This window comes from Saccostrea echinata, unplaced genomic scaffold (genome assembly GCF_033153115.1).
Source record: "Saccostrea echinata isolate AGI-Se365-2 ecotype Australia unplaced genomic scaffold, CSIRO_AGI_Sech_v1 ptg000052l, whole genome shotgun sequence".
Lineage (NCBI taxonomy): Eukaryota > Metazoa > Mollusca > Bivalvia > Ostreida > Ostreidae > Saccostrea > Saccostrea echinata.
In genome coordinates, this window is record NW_026889801.1 from 2694650 (window position 1) to 2703261 (window position 8612).

The following is an 8612-nucleotide window of genomic DNA, read 5'->3' on the forward strand; positions in this document are numbered from 1 at the left end:
AAAAAGCTCTGTATAGTATGGAATGTAATGGAGATAAATTACGTACAAATCTAAAAACTGATGAAGATGACGTATCTTTGCTTCTTTAGGAGCGAATTTCCTGTCTTGAAATTAGAATATATACGATATATTTTTTTTTCTTTGCAGTACCTGTGAATCCATTCTCTTAAATAAATATTTAGTCATGTTGTTTACCGAGATTCTACATTACATTTTTTTAGCTTTACACCCTGCTGTTTGTTGATTAAAATTGTAATTTTCACCTTTCTCCAATTTTCCCAACATGCTGCATTTTTGATGCGCCCTGGTCCACTGACTATGAGGAGTTGATTAAATCACTTCCAAAAAATGACAACGTTATTGAATGTCTTGGAGAAGTAAGCTATATAAAAATTGTGTATGTAGTCAGGAAAATTACCTCAATAGACTGTCATTAAATGCTCCTGAGGGTTGCTTACGTGTATCCAGTACAAGATTTTTCAAATAAAGGCAGCTTATTGATGGTTTTGATGATCAACTTTTGTGATATGCCGCAATGGAAATTGCATATTGCTTCCATATCTGAACGCTTAACTGCGTAGACAAAGACTTTAGGATTTTACTGATATCCTTTTTGCCAAAAAGACACATTATAAGAAAAATTGCTAAAGATCTAGATTTTTGAATTCGAAAAATGTAAAACTTAAAATATTTAAAAATGTAAAACGGATTCCTACCAAACAGCAAGAAACCTCAGGTGATTGGTTCGTCAATCCTTGGACTGCAAAGTATAAATCATTGTATATTTTATATTCTTTTTGTAAATGTATCTGGTTTTTCTTATTAACAAAAAATGATCCTTTAATTAAGCATACACCATTGTGCAAAACGCACGATAAATTTCCCGTAAATCACTGGTTCTACGAGCGTTTCTAAATAAACTCCTAGAGATGCGCATGCGCACAAATTAAAAGTGAGCATAATTTTATTTTGTTGAGATGTTCAAAGATAATTCTTTTACAACGTTTACTTGAGTTTGCTTTCAAACAGAGCCTTGTTCAAGTTTTCACACGTACAGACACACACACACAATTTATCAGAAATCACATACATACACAGATTTATGTATATAAAATAGTTTTTCCCCGTCATATGTAATAGAGAATGTTTTAATTCGCGCAAATTAGAACTCTGTCTTCAATTTGTACAAAATGACTTTTAAACAGATAATAATAAAATGTTTGTTGAATTCCTGACACTGCATGCATATTACTGCTTTAATTAATGATACTGTATATCAATCACAAAAATTACAAGGACAGCTAGAGCAATTTCAGTGTAACGGGACATTGGTCATGCCATATTGAATGCAAGAGATGGAATAACAGAACGTGGAACAGGCGACAATCTTAACATAGGTAACGCCCAGGTTCAGATAAACCCCTGGCTGAAAGTCAGTCTTAAAAACACCAGTACTGTGGATAGAGTTTTGATTTTTAATAAACAAGACTGTTGTGGTAAGAATTATTTAAATGTTGAATTACAATCATATTTATTATTATTAAATGTCGGTGACATGCAAAGTTTTTCCCATAAAGATAATTAACCATGAAAGATTTTTTGCTGCTCATGCCCATTTGGGATCACTGATTCCAACAAATTAAATAAATTATTTATAAAAGCTTCAGTTTTAATTTTAGTTTATTTTGCGGAGGACATGTTCTAAATTTGTTTTCGAAAAATACATTCAGAAATCTATAACAAAAAAAAAAAAAAATCTATTATCTTGCGACCCAAAATGGCAGTATGGATAGGCGAAATTTTTGATGCTCTCAATTTCAAGTCCAGAAGGGATATTAAAAGGAATGTTGCAATAGTAAAAGAATATGTTAGGATCACACAGTTGGTAATATTTTGAGATGACATTTTGAATAATAATAAAAAAAAAACCGGCGAAATAAATCGAGAAACGGGGTATTTTTTGTGTGCAATAAATATACACTTTTTCAATAGGTGGCACTGTGCCTCTCCGGTCTGTCAATATTTTTTTTTTTTTCGGAGAGCTTCAGTTCTGCAGCTATACCCATCATAAATGTTGCCGTTCAGCGGTTGACAGACGGCATTTTTGTTTATAACGGGGTGTTCGATACTGAAAGCTCGCATTCGGAATGTTTCGGGGCATACTTGTGTTTGTATTGCAATCTCAGCGTTCAATAAAACGCCAAGAGATTAAACGCTTAAATTCTCTATACTTTTGGTATCTTTTCATTACGCATTATTTATTAGCATTAGCTATATAATAATCTTTAATTAGGTCGTATTTTGCATGAATTGTTTTATACCTATTGTTCGACCCCTGTTTTTATATTGAGTTTGACTACAGAATGTTCCGTCTTCTTAATCAATACAAAGGGCTCACGGTGGGTCTGACCAGTCAACAGGGGATGCTTATGCCCTATTTATAGAATTTTATTGTTCGTAACTTTTAAGAGATCGATCGCTGTTTGTTATCTCCATCTTTTTTATTACATAAAGCATCTGTACATGTAGCATGACGAGAGCATCAATTGATTGCATGACAATTATTAGACTGTTTAATAAGGATGAGCTCTAAGCAATATTAATACTAAATTCATAAAATTCACTGATTTACTCTTCTCAAAATACTTATTCAAGCATGTTATTCTCGGAATTTTTCTCTGAGGAAAAATACAGATTAGTTTAGTTTATTTCCTGTTTTGTGTTTCTTTGTTATTACTTTAACTAAATTTTGTGTTTGTTGTTTGAATTGGCTTGAATAATGAATAAAATTCTTCTATTTGAGATCAATACTTTTAGTAGGATTTTTTATATGCATAGATTATCGATATAAAGTGTTTGGTTTTTACATGTTTTAAAGAAAGAGAGAAAGAGAGAGTCACTATATGAAGGAATTTGCCAGATAACGTTATCATAATGTATTTGCTCTATAAGGAATTTAAATTGCATAGTACAAGTTATCTGTTCCTGTATCAATCCACTTCAATATCAACGCGGAAGGAAGACAGTTATGAACATTCGATATAGATGATTAAAATGTAATACATGTAGTGGAACAATCGGACATACATTGTGTATTTTTCACTATTTTTCATCGAAAAAGTGACAATGCTGTTCTGGGACATGCATTTGTTTTTCACCACAATTTTTGTCTGTAACATTGAGCATGGCAATGGGTTAATCATTCTTTCGATTTATTATGTATTGTTTTGAGAAAGATCTTTAAAGAATGAGAAACTGATGATTTTGAAAACTCCATATTGCTTTATTTTTTAAACAATGTCTCAATTTTATCCATGAATTTCATTGTAGTTTGATTCTTACAAGTTTCAGAAAGGGTAGATTGCTGTGTTCATATGGACGTATATGGAATCATACACTTGAAAAATGTGTTTGTAAGTATGTGTATAAAGCCCCTACACTTGAAACATTAAATGATAAAAAAATTCTAAGAAATGGAGATATACGTATTAATTAAGATATATCACATATAATTATGAACAAGTCTATTGCTACAGCTTGCTATGAGGGATATTTTGGAGCAGATTGCAATAGTCCCTGCCCAAGTGGACGATATGGTAAGAATTGTGAGCTGATATGCCATTGTGCAAAACAGGACTGTCACCACATCTATGGTTGCAAAAAACATCCCTCAGGTAACACCTTTCATATTTCCATTCTGATTAAGTGATTCTGCATTTAATTCTCTTTATTTCATTAAATAAAATGTTTTAGTCATACGTTATTTTCATTACACTAAACTTTTCTTTTAGACTTTTAATTAACGAAAAGAAAACCATTTTAAAACCATTTTCTTAAATTTGATAGTATAACTATTTTATTGTGTTTGTTGGATATATAACATAGGATGCTTTAATTGCTTTATTCGATTTTATATTGCTTGTTTTCTCTGAGTTTTGTATAGACGGGTAAATTTGTTATTCATTTTCAAGCAATCTATAAATTTTTTATTCAAATATTTAAAAGAGTGTGAAGATGGAGAAATTGGACTTTATTGTGAGCTACCATGTCCGTATCCAGCTTTTGGTAAGGAATGCCAGAAGAAATGCATTTGTGAACAGCATCATTGTGACATTAAACTTGGATGTACAGGTATTTATATATCAAGGATAAATGCTTTTTGTAAGAATGATCATGTATCAAATACAATAATTTTTATCCCCGAAATGTACTTGAAGTTCTATTGGGCACTAAAATGATATTTCTTTCTTTGGTTCTTGGTTATTCAACACAACACAACATCCTTTGTAAAGTATATTAACTCTGTTAATTTATACTTCACTGTTGCTTTTTATACATTGTTGTCATTGTCCATACTTTTTCATCATGTGATGCAAAGTTATGTGATTCAGGTACATCAACTTTCATTGAAGAATACATCACGAGTCCTGTCTTTCATGCTTATTCTTCTATCAGCCCAAAAACAGAAGGTAAAATTTATGTATCTAAGTCAAGTCATTGATATGAAATAGGATATTAGCAAGCATGCTTTGAAAACAACATAATGTATGTTTATTTATCAAGAAAATATACACGTAAAGTTTGAGGAATCAGAAATGGCTTTAAACAATATCATTTTTTAATATCACTACAAATACCAATTGACCTAAAGACGTTATACATTAGTTAGTGAGAATTATTTTCTACATTCTAATATATTTTATTTACTAAGGACACCCACATATAATACAGAAAAAAAAAAAAACTCAGGGAACTAAATATTCCTGGAGGATACGTTATCTATTTAAAGATAAGACTTCAATGGGCTTACTCAGCTACGTTAAGGAAGGCCTGGGTTCACATTTGTGATGCACCGCATAGGAAGTTTCATTATGTCATTAAAAAAATAACAAAAATCAATTTAACCATATGATGATGAGTAAATAACAACTTGTATTCATTTATTTTATCAATTATATTTAAATGAATGTAAAATCACATTTGATAACAAACTACCGAGTAATTAGAAGCAAATATTGTGTCATAAATGACGCCACTAGCCTTGGCATGACGGAGTACAATGGATGCAGAGGAGTGGATCCATTGGGTGGTTTAATAATTGGAAAAATGCTTAAATAAATATAAAACCATCGCCAACATTTAAATCTAATCAATACAATTAAAAGGAAAAAAAATATTTGAAACAATTACATGTGTGTAGATTATCAATATACGAGGGTTGTCCAAAAAGTTCGTGGACAAATGCTTAATTTTCTTCATAAAGTCCGCAATGGCAAACATGTACGATAATATCTTAATATAGACCATGATTGAGTAAATGTACAAAAAATAAAAACAATGCACACTATTTACTGAACATTATAGGTGTAAATACTTTGTATATGCAAGTCGCACGGGCCAGTCTGACGTAACGCTTATTTCATGATAACGTCAGAAATATGAATTTTGAATTTTTATCGCATGTTCATAGACGCAAGCTATTTTTCTTTATTATGCCACATTGCCAAATGTGTGCAATAATATTTATGTATAGATTTTAAATAATTTAAATTTTAAAATTCAAAACAATACACAATAATTTACGAGCGTCATCAATATTAACACTTCGTAAACACAAAATGCACAGCCCAGCCCGACGGCGCTATATTTATACAAACGTCATGAATAGGAATATATCCTATTTTCATCAAATAACAGTGGTTTTCCAATTCTTATAGTGACTCCCGAAATTTTACATTTCGTTGAAAATCGTATACACCAATTACAAATCACTAGAATAAATATTTTCAAATAAATTCAAGTTGTTTGAATAAATATTTTGTCTTTGACGACGTTTCAACCATATTAACCATAATTGTATGATTGGACGCTGTCCCGTTCGGATGGCCGACGTCGCTTTTTTTGTCAATTTTTGAAACATACTTCTTGCGGTTTTCACTTAATATTTTCATTGTCTGTTTAGTAAGCGATACTAAAGGTATCAGAAAATGGCGATAACCGCTTTATTTGTGAGATATTAAATCTTTTTTCAGCTTTGACTCGTTTTAAAAAGAAAATAATCATTTCAATCAGATCACTTTATTTAAAAGTTCATGGCATTTTAACCCTGGTCCGTGCGCACTATCGGCGACCTTTAATGACCGAGATTTTTACAAAAATATTAAGTTCAAACAATAAAAACCAAACTATTCCTACTTGGATTTTCATAACTAACATTTTGGTATACAATAAGCATATCTTGAACCATTCATTTTAACAAAAACGCCATTGTCCACGAACTTTTTGGACAACCCTCGTATATAGGTGCTGTGGAGTTGTACAACGACAAATAATGTAAAGAATATCGCTAGAGCCATTCCAAGTTTTTTTTTCTCTGTTTAGCGTCTACCCATCTTTCAAAAACCTACCTACCTATTCGCAAAAAACAGGCAAACCAAAAAAAAAAAAAATAAATAAATAAATAAATAAATAAAAATAAAAATAAATAAATTAATTTAAAAAAAAAAAATAATAATAAAACGCAAGACTTTATACATGTAGTCATAAAAATGATGTCATCCAAAGGAATTGATTTCATTAAATTATTTTTCTTGCAGAAATATCTATTCCTTAGCAAAATCAAGGAATTCTAAAATGCTTACTATATTCCTAATATAATATACTGTAGACAAATATTTAGAGAAATCGACAGAATTCAGTGATTTCGACCAGAAGAATCAATTTCAGGACTCCTGATTTTGTTTCTTTCTTCTGACATGGGGAGTTAAAAACCAAGGCCCTCGCAAACGCTAAACATACAATAAACTTGGAATGACCTAACACGACAAGTGTATTCCTAATTAACCTTAAAAGTACAAGGGCATAGATTAGACTGTTTGAGCTGAAATATTGTTCATGTATGTCTATTGCTTATATCATGTACATGTATGTTTTAAAAAGCGATGGGAGCTGATTCTGGTCGGTATAACATTATTTTTATTCATAATAGAATTCAAGCGACGTGGGAATTTTAACTATTGTACGCATTTTTTGCAAAATTACGAGTATTTCCGAAACAGCTCAAACTAACTCCCAGCACTTTTCGGATATCCGATGTAAATCCTTTTTAAATATGTATCATTTTTTCCTCCAAAACATGCGTATGCCCTTGCATTGGCGTCATTTTCTACATTCAGTTGAACAATTCTACTTCTATACCAGTCACATGACAACAGCTGATAAACGAAATGCATAGCTCTGATCCTTCGACATATTTGACTCCAACCTTTGACATATTTTTTTCAGCTCCTCCAAGTCTTTTTTATGTAAATATTTTGGATTTCCAACGTTTTGACTTGAGCATCACTGAAGAGACATAATTGGTCAAAATGCGCATCTGGCCCCGGGATCACGAAACATCTTAAGCTTAAGTTAAAATATTTTCTTTGTACTAAAATGTTGTAAACGTCAAACAGACAAAAATTAAAATATTTTTCAATGTTGCTATACAAAAGTGTTGTTATCTGCAAATTTAGAGATCAATTCAATTATTAATAAATATTTTACAGGCAATTGAAAATTTGACTTACGTCTAAGCCTGTTTCTTTATCCTGGGGCCTGGTGCACCAGAATTGGTACCGGTAATGATTTATATTTAACTGGTACTGATCATGAGTACGTGAGTACGACACAAACCTATCTATTATGGATATCTATGTTAGCTTTCCTTCATGTATACAGTTCATATGTTATAAAGATTTATTTTTAAAAATAATACGTCTTAAGAAGGTTTTAAGATCGCATTTTCTATTTCCTTCCTTAAAATAACTGAGTGATATATAAGTGCAAACATTCTCAGTCTGTGGCGACCGAGTTTGCAAAGACACCACTAAATATATATTAAAGTACAAAACTTCACTGGATAATTATTATTATTCCCTTACACATGTAGGGATATACCATTATCACCTGCATATAGAGTTTACGTCTCCAGATTCAATATGCAAGAACATGCTCTTCGTACAAATATTTTTCAAAAGATGGCACACTATTGACTAACAAGATTATGACGTAAGAATATCGTTTGAAGTTAACATTTCGCAAGTTCTATGGTCGATACAATGACCTTGATGGCAAATAAAATATATCATTATGCCGAATGTTGACGGGTTTGACCGGTCGACGAGGTATGTTTACTCCTACATGACACCTGATCCCACCTCTAAGGTTTCAGGGGCTTTGTATTAAAAAAACGATTTTAATAATATCCAATATTGATAACTAGGTTTTCATACAAATTGTAAAATATTATTTCACACTGAATTACCTACGGATTTCCGTTTGCCTGAAGCACTGGATGGGTATGACCGGTCGACACAGTATCCTTACCCCTACATGGCACCTGATCCCACTTCTGAGATTGTAAGAGGTTTGTATTTAATAGAAATCGATTTTAATGATATTCAATATTAATATCTAAGTTTTTAATTGACTTTAATTGACAGGCAATGCATCGGAAACCCTCAACAATCGTCCTGTACCTGCTATAACGTCTGCAAAAGATGACGGACATGCAAAAGAAGAAGAAAGCAAGAAAAAAATTCTAATGATTGGTATTATGGTTCTAACGGTTG

The 8612-nt window shown here is 31.5% G+C and overlaps 1 long non-coding RNA gene across 1 annotated transcript; it reads left to right on the forward strand.

Annotated features, from left to right (window-relative positions):
* Nucleotides 1-3589: 3589 nt before the first annotated feature.
* Nucleotides 3590-4458, forward strand: LOC133204163 (uncharacterized). Its single transcript, XR_009723566.1, has 3 exons — nucleotides 3590-3674; nucleotides 4006-4131; nucleotides 4392-4458. It is a non-coding gene; the product is annotated as an uncharacterized LOC133204163 (long non-coding RNA).
* The last annotated feature ends 4154 nt before the right edge of the window (nucleotides 4459-8612 follow it).